This window comes from Orcinus orca, chromosome 2 (genome assembly GCF_937001465.1).
Source record: "Orcinus orca chromosome 2, mOrcOrc1.1, whole genome shotgun sequence".
Taxonomy (NCBI): domain Eukaryota; kingdom Metazoa; phylum Chordata; class Mammalia; order Artiodactyla; family Delphinidae; genus Orcinus; species Orcinus orca.
In genome coordinates this window covers 42,281,280-42,295,257 of record NC_064560.1, presented here as the reverse complement: position 1 = coordinate 42,295,257, position 13,978 = coordinate 42,281,280, and positions in this window count along the sequence as shown.

Below are 13,978 nucleotides of genomic sequence, written 5' to 3'. Positions count from 1 at the left end.
AGAAATTGCAAACTGGGCCAAACAGGAGGTTAAAGGCACTGACTCTCCAAGTGGGGAGAGTGTTAGTAAAGCGTCTGGAATGTTGCACCCAAGTAGCAGGGGACGAAAACTGAGACACATTTGAACACGTTTCCCGATCACACGGTGGATCATACTCTGGATTCCACATGCATGTTTTAGCTGAAGGAAGAATCCCTTAAACCTGGAGAGTTGAGACCGATGGAATGGGTACCAGGCAATATGACTTCAAAGGGTCTGCATTTGCTCACCGAACCTCACCAATCCTATCACTGCTGCGTTTATGCCGCTGTACACACGCTTGATTCTCTTTTGCAGACATATAAATCCATAGGTTTTAAGATTCTTACTAGTCAGGTATATTCTTAGGCGTTTAATATGGGGTGTTGAGTCCACTTCGTTGAGCAAGGAGTAGCTCTTGTCTATTACATATTTGGATTATGGAACGGTATCTGTGCTAATTTCAATCTCTGGTTTTATGCAGCACCCCAACTCACCTTTCCCCTTAAGCAAGCATAAGTTGGCTTTCTACCCTTGAGACCCTGTTCTGTTTTGTTATTCAGTTCCTGTGTAGCCAAGTTTACATTCCGTGTAGTAGTGATATCTTATGATGTTTCTTTTTCTGTGTGACTTATTTCACTTAGAATCATCGTACCTGAATCCACTCATTTTGCTGCTATGGGCCTGATGAGATAGATTTCATTGCTGAGTGATATTGCATTGTACATAAGTACCACAACTTCTTTATCCATTTTTCGCTTTCTGCGATATTGAACTTGTACCGTAAACGAGGTTCTTGTAAACAGAGCCGTCCCAAACTTTGGGTTGGCTGTGTCTTTTTGATTTTAATTTCCCTAAGCTATAGGACCATAAGTGGAAGTGCCCTAGGCTCTGTTGCTTTGTTTTGTAGATGTTTCAGGAAACACCATACACTTCTCCAGAGTGGCTGTTGGCAATTTACATCCCGCCCATCAGCATAACAAGGCTCCCAGTTCTCCATGGCCTGTCCTGCCTTTCTGGATTTTACACTTTTTTCAGATGGCCCTTTTGACCAGGGGGCTGTGAGACTTCATTGTAGTGCAGATTTCCTTTGCAAGCTTGCTTGGTTGGCCAAACAGGGCATATGCGTTTTTTCCTGAATATATTCAGGAAAAACGCATATGCCCTGTTTGGCCAAGTGCATCATTGTGGACGTTCTGCCTCTTTTCCTATGCTTTACATGCAATTCCAGTCTACCTCCTGAAATCAGTTTCATGCAATTCTGCCCCACTTTCAAGTCCTCTTGGCAGCCTTACTTCAATATATTTTTGGACGATAGCTGTCATTTGTAATTCTGCATGTTTGTGAATTACAGTGCCCCTGAGCTCCTTTCTTCAACTCGCTTTCTTGTGAGTGGCCGCAACACCGCAGGATTGCTTCAGGCCCTAGTGTGGTTCCGGCACGGCACGCTGAGCCTTTGGTTAATTCCTCTTCCTGGTGGGAAATGAGAGTTAAATTTGGCCGTCCAGACACCTCCATCTAGTCTCTCATTGGTTCTCCCTATTCCTGTTCATTTTCCGCAGAAATTGCAAACTGGGCCAAACAGGAGGTTAAAGGCACTGACTCTCTAAGTGGGCAGAGTGTTAGTAAAGCATCTGGAATGTTGCGCCCATGTACCAGGGGACGAAAACTGAGACACATTTGAACACGTTTCCCGATCACACGGTGGATCATACTCTGGGTTCCACAGGCATGTTTTAGCTGAAGGAAGAATCCCTTAAACCTGGAGATTTGGGACCCTTGGAATGGGTACCATGTAATATGACTTCAAAGGGTCTGCATTTGCTCACCAAACCTCACCAATCCTATCAATGCTGCGTTTATGCCGCTGTACACATGCTTGATTCTCTTTCGGAGACATATAAATCCATAGGTTTTAAGATTCTTACCAGTCAGGTATATTCTTAGGCGTTTAATATGGGGTGTTGAGTCCACTTTTTTGAGCAAGGAGTAGCTCTTGTCTATTACATATTTGGCTTATGGAACGGTATCTGTGCTAATTTCAATCTCTGGTTTTATGCAGCACCCCAACTCACCTTTCCCCTTAAGCAAGCATAAGTTGGTTTTCTACATTTGAGACCCTGTTCTGTTTTGTAATTCAGTTCCTGTGTAGCCAAGTTTACATTCCGTGTAGTAGTGATATCTTATGATGTTTCTTTTTCTCTGTGACTTATTTCACTTAGAATCATCGTACCTGAATCCACTCATTATGCTGCTATGGGCCTGATGACATAGATTTCATTGCTGAGTGATATTGCATTGTACGTAAGTACCACAACTTCTTTATCCATTTTTCGCTTTCTGTGATATTGAACTTGTACCGTAAACGAGGTTCTTGTAAACAGAACCGTCCCAAACTTTGGGGTGGTTGTGTCTTTTTGATTTTATTTTCCCTAATCTATAGGACCATAAGTGGAAGTGCCCTAGGCTCTGTTGCTTTGTTTTTTAGATATTTCAGGAAACACCATACACTTCTCCAGAGTGGCTGTTGGCAATTTACATCCCGCCCATCAGCATAACAAGGCTCCCAGTTCTGCATGACCTGTCCTGCCTTTCTGGATTTTAGACATTTTTCAGATGGCCCTTTTGACCGGGGGGAAGTGAGACTTCATTGTAGTGCAGATTTCCTTTGCAAGCTTGCTTGGTTGGCCAAAAAGTGCGTATGCGTTTTTTCCTGAATATATTCAGGAAAAAACGCATACGCCCTTTTTGCCTAAGTGCATCATTGTGGACGTTCTGCCTCTTTTCCTATGCTTTACATGCAATTCCAGTCTACCTCCTGAAATCGGTTTCCTGCAATTCTCCCCCGGTTTCAAGTCCTCTTGGCAGCCTTACTTCAATATATTTTTGGACGATAGCTGTCATTTATAACTCTGCAGGTTTGTGAATGACAGTGCCCCTGAGCTCCTTTCTTCACTCGTTTCTTGTGAGCTGGCCGCAACACTGCAGGATTGCTTAAGGCCCTAGTGTGGTTCTGGCATGGCACTCTCTGCCTTTGGTTAATTCCTCTTCCTGGTGGGAAATGAGAGTTAAATTTGCCCGTCCAGACACCTCCAGCTAGTCTCTCATTGGTTCTCCCTATTCCTGTTCATTTTCCGCAGAAATTGCACACAGGGCCAAACAGGAGGTTAAAGGTACTGACTCTCCAAGTGGGGAGAGTGTTAGTAAAGCATCTGGAATGTTGCACCAGAGTACCAGGGGACGAAAACTAAGACACATTTGAACACATTTCCCGATCACATGGTGGATCATACTCTGGGTTCCACATGCATGATTTAGCTTAAGAAAGAATCCCTTAAACATGGAGAGTTGAGACCCATGGAATGGGTACCTTGCAATATGACTTCAAAGGGTCTGCATTTGCTCACCGAACCTCACCTATCCTATCACTGCTGCGTTTATGCCGCTGTATACACGCTTGATTCTCTTTCGGAGACATATAAATCCATAGGTTTTAAGATTCTTATTAGTCAGGTATATTTTTGGCGTTTAAAATGGGGTGTTGAGTCCACTTCGTTGAGCAAGGAGTAGCTCTTGTCTATTACATATTTGGCTTATGGAACGGTATCTGTGCTAATTTCAATCTCTGGTTTTATGCAGCACCCAAACTCACCTTTCCCCTTAAGTAAGCATAAGTCGGTTTTCGACAATTGAAACCCTGTTCTATTTTGTAATTCAGTTCCTGTGTAGCCAAGTTTACATTCAGTGTATTAGTGATATCTTATGATATTTCTTTCTGTGTGTGACTTATTTCACTTAGAATCATCGTACCTGAATCCACTCATTTTGCTGCTACGGGCCTGATGACAAAGATTTCATTGCTGAGTGATATTTCATTGTACGTAAGTACCACAACATCTTTATCCATTTTTCGCTTTCTGTGATATTGAACTTGTACCGTAAACGAGGTTCTTGTAAACAGAGCCGTCCCAAACTTTGGGGTGGCTGTGTCTTTTTTATTTTAATTTCCCTACGCTATAGGACCATAAGTGGAAGTGCCCTAGGCTCTGTTGCTTTGTTTTTTAGATGTTTCAGGAAACACCATACACTTCTCTAGAGTGGCTGTTGGCAATTTACATCCCGCCCATCAGCATAACAAGGCTCCCAGTTCTCCATGGCCTGTGTTGCCTTTCTGGATTATACACTTTTTTCAGATGGCCCTTTTGACCAGGGGAAGTGAGACTTTATTGTAGTGCAGATTTCCTTTGCAAGCTTGCTTTGTTGGCCATAAAGAGCGTATGCGTTTTTTCCTGAATATATTCAGGAAAAAACGCATATGCCCTTTTTGGCCAAGTGCATCATTGTGGACGTTCTGCCTCTTTTCCTATGCTTTACATGCAATTCCCGTCTACCTCCTGAAATCGGTTTCCTGCAATTCTGCCCTGCTTTCAAGTCCTCTTGGCAGCCTTACTTCAATATATTTTTGGACGATAGCTGTCATTTATAACTCTGCAGGTTTGTGAATTACAGTGCCCCTGAGCTCCTTTCTTCAACTCGTTTTCTTGTGAGCTGGCCGCAACACCGCAGGATTGCTTCAGGCCCTAGTGTGGTTCCGGCATGGCACGCTGAGCCTTTGGTTAATTCCTCTTCCTGGTGGGAAATGAGAGTTAAATTTGCCCGTCCAGACACCTCCAGCTAGTCTCTCATTGGTTTTCCCTATTCCTGTTCACCTTACGCAGAAATTGCAAACTGGGCCAAACAGGAGGTTAAAGGCACTGACTCTCCAAGTGGGGAGAGTGTTAGTAAACCGTCTGGAATGTTGCACCCGAGTACCAGGGGACGAAAACTGAGACACATTTGAACACGTTTCCGATCACACAGTGGATCATACTCTGGGTTCCACATGCATGTTTTAGCTCAAGGAAGAATCACTTAAACCTGGAAAGTTGAGACCCATGGAATGGGTACCACGGAATATGACTTCAAAGGGTCTGCATTTGCTCACCGAACCTCACCAATCCTATCACTGCTGCGTTTATGCCGCTGTACACACGCTTGATTCTCTTTCGGAGACATATAAATCCATAGGTTTTAAGATTCTTACTAGTCAGGTATATTCTTAGGTGTTTAATATGGGCTGTTGAGTCCACTTGGTTGAGCAAGGAGTAGCTCTTGTCTATTACGTATTTGGCTTATGGAACGGTATCTGTGCTAATTTCAATCTCTGGTTTTATGCAGCACCCCAACTCACCTTTCCCCTTAAGCAAGCATAAGTTGGTTTTCTACATTTGAGACCCTGTTCTGTTTTGTAATTCAGTTCCTGTGTAGCCAAGTTTACATTCTCTGTATTACTGATATCTTATGATGTTTCCTTTTCTGTGTGATTTATTTCACTTACAATCATCATACCTGAATCCACTCATTATGCTGCTACGGGCCTGATGACATAGATTTCATTGCTGAGTGATATTGCATTGGACGTAAGTACCACAACTTCTTTATCCATTTTTCGCTTTCTGCGATATTGAACTTGTACCGTAAATGAGTTTCTTGTAAACAGAGCCATCCCAAATTTTGGGGTGGCTGTGTCTTTTTGATTTTAATTTCCCTAAGCTATAGGACCATAAGTGGAAGTGCCCTAGGCTCTGTTGCTTTGTTTTTTAGATGTTTCAGGAAACACCATACACTTCTCCAGAGTGGCTGTTTGCAATTTACATCGCACCCGTCAGCATAACAAGGCTCCCAGTTCTCCATGGCCTGTCCTGCCTTTCTGGATTTTACACTTTTTTCAGATGGCCCTTTTGACTGGGGGGCAGTGAGACTTCATTGTAGTGCAGATTTCCTTTGCAAGCTTGCTTGGTTGGCCAGAAAGTGCGTATGCGTTTTTTCCTGAATATATTCAGGAAAAAACGCGTACGCCCTTTTTGGCCAAGTGCATGATTGTCGATGTTCTGAGTCTTTTCATATGTTTTCGATGCAATTCCAGTCTACCTCCTGAAATAGGTTTCCTGCACATCTGCCTTGCTGTCAGTGCCTCTTCATAGCCTTACCTCAATATACTTTTGGAAAATAGTTGGCCTTTATAACTCTGCAGGTTTTTGAATTGCAGCTGCCCTTAGTTCCATTTTTCAGCTCTTATTTTTGTGATCTTGCCTCATATCCACAGGATTTCTTCAGGCCCTATTCTTCTTCTGGGGCGCCTTGCTGTGCCTTTGATTAATTCTTCTTCCTATGTGAAATTAGAGTAACATGTGGCCATTGAAACTGCTACAGCTATTTTCTCACTGGTTCCCCCTATTCCCATTCATCCTCCGCACTAACTGCAGACTGTGCGATACCGGAACTTAAAGTCATTGACTCTCCATGTGGGGATGTTGTTAGTAAAGTGTCTGGAATGTTGATCCGGAGCCACAGGAGAGGAAAATGAGGTGCGTTTTAGAAACCTTTCCCGATCATACGGTATACCATCTGCTGGATTTCCCATGCATGGTTTAGCTGTAGGAAGATTCCCTTCAACCTGGAGTGTTGGGACCCTTGGAATGAGTAGCATGAAGTATTGCATTAAACTTTCGGCAGTTGCTCACCAAAGCTCACCAATCCTCTCAGCCCCAAGTGTCCAGCCTTATGTCTTATCCAGCTGTGGGTTTATATGTGGTCATTCCAGGTTGCATCACAGCCCCTGAGCGAATTTTGTAAGAATTTTTCTCTCTTTCATTGTTTCTGCGTTTTGGTTTTAAAATTTATTTCTATAATGGGGTTTAGCTCATTTTCACTGCTGTGTTTGTGCCACTCTGCGCACACTTGATTCCCTTATGGAGATATATCAATACATGGGTTTTAAGATTCTTATTACTCAGATATAGTTCTCTGCGGTGTATGAGGTGTGTTGAGGCCAGTTCATTGAGCAAGGTGTAGATCTTGTCTAATACCTATTTGGTTTATTGAACGGTATCTGTGCTAATTTCAAACTTTGGTTTTATGCATCACCCCACCTCTCCTTTCCCCTTAAGCTGACATAAGTGTGTTTTCTAAATGTGAGACACTGTTCTGTTTTGTAATTCATTTTTTGTGCAGCCATATTTATCCTCCCTCTATAAGTGATATCTTATATGTTTCTTTTTCTGTTTGACTTATTTCAAGTAGTATTATCGGACCTAAATCCACTCTTTATCCTTCTACTAGCCTTATTACATTGATTTCATGGTGAAGAGATATTCCATTGTACATAAGTACCACATTTTCTTTATCCATTGTTCTCTTTCCTGGGATATTTAAGGTGTACTGAAGTTGAGGTTCTTGTAAACAGAGTAGTCCTAAACTGTGGTGTGCTTGTGTCTTGTTGATTTTTAGACTTCCCTAGATATACTCCCGTGATTGGAAGTGCCCTATGCTCTGTAGCTCTGTTTTTTAGATGATTTAGGAACCACCATACACTTCTCTGGAGTGGCTCTCGGCAGCTCTCACACACTGTCCATCAGCGTATAAAGGCTCCCTGTTCTCCATGGCCTGTCCTGCATTTCTGGTTTTTACAACTTTTTCGGATGGCCCTTTTGACCGGTGGGAAATGAGACTTCTTTGTTGTGCACATTTGCATTGCTTGCTTGCTTGGTTGCCCATAAAGTGCGTATGCGTTTTTTCCTGGATATATTCAGGAAAAAACGCATACTCCCTTTTGGGCCAACTGCATCATTGTCGAAATTCTGCCGCTTTTCATGTGCTTTAAAGACGAGTCCAATCTATCTCTTGAAATCTGTTTCTTGCAATTCTGTCTTGCATTCAGATCCTCTTCTTTGCCTTACCTCAACGTATTTTTGGACGTTAGTTTTCATTTATAACTCTGCAGGTTTGTGAATTGCAGTGACCCTGAGCTCCAGTTTTGAAGTTGCTCTTTTGTGAGCTGGCCTCAAAGCCACAGGATTGCTTCAGGCCCTATTTTGGCTCCGGCGAGGCGGGCTGAGCCTTTTTTTAATTCTTATTGTTAATGGGAAATTAGAGTGACATGTGCCCGTCCAAACCCCTACAACTATTCTCTCATTGGTTCCCCCTCTTCCCGTTCATCCTCCTCACAATTTGCAAAATGTGTGAAACAGAAGTTTAAATGTGCTGATTCTCTAAGTGGGGAGATTCTAAGTAACGTGGCTGGAATGATGAACAGGAGCACCAGGAGAGGATAAATGAGGTGCATTTTAGACACATCTCCCGATCACATGGTGTACAGTCCTCTGGGTTTTCCATGCATGTTTTAGCTGTAGGAAGATTCCTTGAACCTGCAGATTTGGGACCCATTGAATGGGTACCAGGTAGTATTACTTTAAAGGGTGTGTATTTCCTCACCCAACCTCACATTTCTCTTAGCGCGAACAGTTTCCAGCCTTATATCTCATCCTGCTGTGGGTCTAGATGTGTTCAATCCATGTTGCATCACCGTCCCTGAGGAAAAGTTGTAAGAGGTTTTCTCTGTCTCTCTGTCGTTTATTTTTTTCAATTTATTACTATATTGGTTACAGCTGATTTTCAAAGCTCTGTTTCTTACTGCTGTACATCCACTTGATTCACGTACAGAGAGACATCAATAAATTCTTTTTCAGATTCTTACCAGTCATAGATATTCTTTTCCGGTGACTTGAGTGTGCTGAGTTCAGTTCTTTTAGCTACCGTGTAGGCCTTGTTGATTATCAGTTTGGTATTTGGAATGGTATCTTTGCTAATTTCAACCTCCTGGATGATGCCTCACCCCTCCCCACCTTTCCCGTTTAGCAGCCTTACGCGTGTTTTCTACATATTTGACTATGTTTTTGTTTTGTAATTTATTTCATGTGTAGCCATTTTGGATTCCACCTTTAAGTGATATCTTATGATATGTGTCTTTTTCTTTTTGAATTATGTCACTTAGAATGATCATACGTAACTCCTCCGGAGTTGTTACAACTGGCCATATTTCATTGATTTCCAGGCTGAGTAATATTCCACTCTACATAAGTACCACATCTCTATCCATTTTTTCCCTCCAGAGACATTTAAGTTATATCCTAGTCGAGGATCTTTTAAACAGAGAGGCAGTAAACATTGGGGTGCCTGTGTCCTCTCGATTTTTGTTTTTCCCAAGATATACACCCATGAGTGCAAGTGCCCTATGCTCTGTAGCTCATTTTTTAGATGCTTTAGTAAACACAATACACTTCTCCAGAATGGCCATTGGCAATATACATTTCCACTATAAGCCTCACAGGGCTCCCTCTTCTCCTTGCCCTGTCCTGCATTTCTGGTGTTTACACTTTATGAGGATGGCTCTTCTGACTGATGCGAAGTGATATCTTTTGTAGTATTGATTTCCAGTGCCCACCTGTTTGGTTGGCTAAAAAAGTGTATGCCCTTTTCTTGAACATATACAGAAAAAAATGCATACAGCCTTTTTGGCCAACTGCAATGTTGACAATGTTCAGCCCCTTTTCTTGTGCTTAATGGCGAGTCCTTTCTACCTCCTCAAATCCCTTTCCTGCCATTCTCCCTTGCTTACCAATCCTTTTCTCTGACTTTCCTCAAGACATTTTTCAGTGATAGATATTTTCAACTCTGCAGTTTCGTGAATTTTACTGTCCCTGAGTTCCATTGTTCAACTTGTGTTTATGGGAACTGGCCACAAAGCAGTGGGATTTCCTCAAGCCCTATACTGTTTCCATGGGCAACCCTAGCCTTTGGTCAATTCATCTTCCTGATTGGAAATTAGAGTGACATGTGCCTGTCTGAACACCTAGGACTTGTCTCTCATTGTTCCTCATCCTTCCGCTTCATCCTCTGGACAAATTCCAAACTGTACGCAACAGGATGTTGACAGTGCTGACATCTCCAAGTGGGGAGACTGTTAGTAAAGACGCTGGACGGGTGAACCCGAGCACCAGGAGATGAGGAGATGAGATGCCTTTTCCAAACTCTTCCCGATCAGACGGTATACCATCCTCTGGGTGTGACAGACATGTTTTAGCAGTAGGAAGAGTCCCATTCATGTAAGGAGAACACCAGGGCTTTTTCAAAATCAGTGTCTCCCCGAAACCCAAACTGGGGAGTTTTTTAAGCTACGGCTACACATATGTTCATTAAGGGCCTTGGGAAGTAGGCAGAGTCCAAACTTTAGATGATTGAAGTCTTCAGGGTCAGAAGCACTCACCACCGGCTTCCCTTACGTTACACTTTAACTGTCATTGATAGATGATGTCAATAAAAATATCTATTCTTTTTCCGATTATTTCCCCTTATAGGTTATTGCAAAATATTGAGTGTAGTTCCCTGTGCTATACAGTAGTTCCTTGTTGATGATCTATTTTATACATAGCAGTGTGTATGTGTTAATTCCAAACTGTTAATTTATCCCTCCTCCCACCTTTCCCCTTTGATAATAATAAATTACAAGATTTTATACTTCTCAGAAATGGGGGAGCTGAAAGAGAGGTATCATTTCCAATGGAAAAGCATTTAAAACAAGATTGAAGCTTTAACCAAGATTATTAGATGTACATCCTTGGAAAGAAATCACTTCATTTCTCTAATATTGACCTGACAAATAAGACAAACCTTTTCACTGAACTTGCTTATAATAAAGTGATGGAAATATCAAATGGAAGTGTTAGAAACATCTTATTTTACCCGAGCCTTATAAACTGTTCTATGTTAACTACAGTTTGGCTCACACATCTGTTCATTGAAGTTACAATAGTCTCAATTTCTGTTACTGATCCTCCAGAGTGGACCCCAACAAGTGTCCCCCTGCCCAGTGTCATTGGGGCCAAGAGATCGAGACTGAGTTTGGTTCCCAAGCAAAGGAAACTTTATATTTTGATCAGAGAATGGAGAGGTGAGAGCATACACTACTGCGTGGGCTGTGGGCTGGGCTGCTGTGTAGAGATCCTGTGAGAGTCAGTGGGAGGGAGGGGGCGGAGCTCTCGAGGGCCGGGTTGGCTGCAGCTCAGGCTCTATATCTCGGAGTCTGCACTGGGCCCCAGGAGCTGAGGTGTCGACCCAGCCATTCTGCACTAGGAAATCTGGTCTGAAGTGCCAGGTGTGGAACCTCTGCATGCGGGACCCTAGGAGCACGTGAAATTAGACAAAGCGCAAAGGATAAAAACGGTCAGACTTGACTTTATTGCCCAGATTCTATTTTTATCTCCCAGGGATTTTTAATGGGCTTTGCTGGGGACAAACCCCTCCTCTGCCTTTTGTCCCGTTCCTCATTCTTGGAGTGCTGAGGGTGCAGACCCTTCTTCTGTAACTGCTGAGTGCTGAGTTGGGAGCCCTCATACCAGGGGACGAGGGTCAGAACTTCTCCCCAGCAGCCTCCAGGTGACGTTGATTGGCCCCAGGACCCCTGCCTCCCTGCTCGTCCGCCTGAGCACCAGCATTGGAAGTGTTATAGATTCTAATGACCTTTAAGGGTCCAGGAAAGAGATGTGCAGAGACGCTGTGGGGGCCGATTTCACCCCGCCCCACATTTGTTCGGCCACCTTAGGCTGACCGTTTCTGCCAGCCTAGATGCTCTGACCAGTAGTCTGCTTTTTCTTCAATTAGGCCCCTGAATTAACGTAAAAACAGCACCAGGTGTCAGAGCCCTGCCCGCTCAACTCCCAGACAGTCCAGGGTCAGTGGTGATCAAGGACCATGGTGGCCACTGAGTCAACAGCCTTTTGAAGTAAACAGGAGTCCAGCCGGTCTTATTGGCCACCATCATCACGGTGTCTGTAGGCTTTTCTATGGTGACAGTGTGATATACGGTTCCCCCGCCAAGATTATTAGCTCCCCTCCGGGTGCAGTAAGTCCTGCAAGCAGTAGTCTACTCCTTCGGGACACACTATTGTTGTTTTATGAGAGAAACTCCAGGTCAAGTGATGTTCACACGAGTCGTCATGGTGCCCTGTTGCCCCCGGTTATCTCTCTGGATGTTGGAGTTGGAGGGCCTCCTCACTCGAGGTCGGTGTGCCCACGGAGCGAACCCTGCAACTTCAGGGCATGGTTGGTGATTAGGATCACCACGTGGGGTCCTTTTCCCTTAGGAGGGAGGTGGCCTTTTGGGCTGCTGATTTCCAGGTTTTTAGATACCGCCAGTATCTTGGCCAGATGTGGCAGTGGGCCAAGCCCCTTGGTGACTGTAGTTTATCCTACCTGGATGGCATTCTTGCGTTGTTCCATTTCAAGTGGTCCCAGTTTTTGCACTAATTCTCCAATGGCGATTCACCTTTCACCGGGAATGTAAAGGTCAAAGGGTTTAGCTCAATTAGGGAGTTCCAGGGCAAGGGTCTGAATTGACTGCTCTTTCCATTCTTGAAAGGCCACTTCTGGATTCTGTTCAAAAGGATCATCATCTTTTCCTTTCAGTGTTTCATATAGAGGCCCAGCTAGTAGACTGTAGTTAGGGATCCAGAAGCAGCAAACCCTGGCCTCCCCAGGAACCCCTAAGCTGTCTTCTAGTTTTAGAAAGGGGTAAGGCTGCAAATGGTTTCTTCCCTTTCCTGGGATGGGCTTCTCCGACCTTGTGTGAGAATGAAGCCCAGGCAGGTCACCGCAGTCTGTGATATTTGAGCTTTTTCTTGGACAACTTCTATCCTTTATTGGCTTGGTAGTTCAGAGGCCTCCTTAGTAGGGCTGGCGATCAGAATGTCGTCTGCATATTGAAGGAGGGTTTCCTTTTCCAGAGGTAGAACTTTTCTGTCTTTAGCTAAGCTTTCCCCAAAGATGGTGTGGGAATTTTTGAACCCTTGGGGCAAGACGGCCCGGAAGTATTGTTTTAATTGTATGTTGAGTCCTGCCACTCACAAGCCAAAATTTCTTGTGACTCTGGGACTAATGGAATACAAAAGAAGGCATCATTGAAGACTAATACAGAATACCATGTCCTGGTGGTTGGTAGAATGACCAGCAGGGTGTAGGAATCAGGAGCAACTGGAGGTATATCCTCGGTGGCTTCACTGACTGTCCTGACATCCTTTACCAGGTCCCCAGCAGCCCATGGGGCTCTCGTGGTCAGGCCAATCCCAGGATATGGAGGTCTCCTGGGCAGGTACCCCACCCCCAACCCAGCCCACGGGGCTCTCATGGTCAGGCCCCTCCCAGGATACAGAGCTACCCTTGCAGGTACCGTGGCAGGGCTGGGCACACAGGAACAGTGCACATAGCCCTCATTGAAGAGCACCCCCAGCTCACCTGTCGCTCAGAGCTGACACAGAGCACCTCAGAGCAGGATTTGAACTAACAAACAGCAGCTCCGACAGGTCTGTGACCCTGGGCATCACTCTGTGTGGCCTCCCTCCACCTGGTCTTCCAGAGACTTCCACTGCACCCAGGGCACCAGGCCTCTGTCTCCAACCACCACCCACCCCCTCCTCTCCCTGACTCCTGGGTTCCTCTCATTAGGAGAGGGTTTTCTTGAAGTTGTCTCCCACTCATGGGCCAGATAAAATGATTAGAAAACAAGCCAAAGCTGCAGCCCCTTGTCTATCCTGACTCTCAGGAGCCCACACCTGTTCCTTGGACCTGGCCGGTTCAGCAAGTTCCATTTTCTGCAACTGTGAGCCCCTGAGGGGTGATGATTGGCTGACCTGGGCAGCCTTACCGTGCCGGCCAGCCCTCCCCAGGTGTGCCTGGGTTGAGATCAATATAAATCCCACTCCAGGCAGCAAGAGCCCCTGCAGCTGTGCCTGACGCCATTTTCTCTGCCCTGTCAGCAGTCTCGGGGCTGGGCTGGTGGGAGGGAGTGAGAGGCCACGGCTTTGTGGGTGGCCCAGTGTGAGTGGGGCTCTGCTGGACTTTCTGCAGCAGTTGCCAGGCTGCCACCTGCTAAAGAAGAGGATGTGTCACCCATACCTGCTGCTGGAATTTCTCCCTGGGCAGAGGTGAGGAAGGAAAAAAGCAGTGGGGGCAGGGACAGGATGGGTATCTCAGGCAGGGAAATGGAAATCTTCCAGAAGAGCACCCAGGGCCAGGACCATCCTGGCTG